Below are 292 nucleotides of genomic sequence, written 5' to 3'. Positions count from 1 at the left end.
CAAATAACTTGTGCACATCTATTATAAAAACACTTTCTGTACAATTATGGAGGACCCAATTATAAGCAGTATTTCCGACATACGAAGCTGACGTAAGACTTGAAGACAACCTTATGTAACTTTGCCCCCCCCCCCCCCCCGGTAATTTAGGCTTTACATCAGAGACTCTATCCAAAAGGCCAGTTCAAAGTGAGACATAATTCTAAATGATATGAATAAACTCACATTAACTACAGACACGTATCCTCACGAAATATGAGAGACCAACATTATGTAAATTGTTCATATTTTC

The 292-nt window shown here is 37.3% G+C and overlaps 1 protein-coding gene across 1 annotated transcript in view; it reads right to left on the bottom strand.

Annotated features, from left to right (window-relative positions):
* The window catches only part of LOC119593413 (aldehyde dehydrogenase, dimeric NADP-preferring-like), a 62,658-nt gene that overhangs the window by 24,171 nt on the left and 38,195 nt on the right, over window positions 1-292 (bottom strand). The gene's annotated exons all lie outside the window — the stretch shown is intronic.

Source organism: Penaeus monodon, chromosome 32, assembly GCF_015228065.2.
Source record: "Penaeus monodon isolate SGIC_2016 chromosome 32, NSTDA_Pmon_1, whole genome shotgun sequence".
Taxonomy (NCBI): Eukaryota; Metazoa; Arthropoda; class Malacostraca; order Decapoda; family Penaeidae; genus Penaeus; species Penaeus monodon.
Note: the sequence above shows the minus strand (reverse complement) of the source record. Positions and strands in the feature narration are given on the sequence as shown.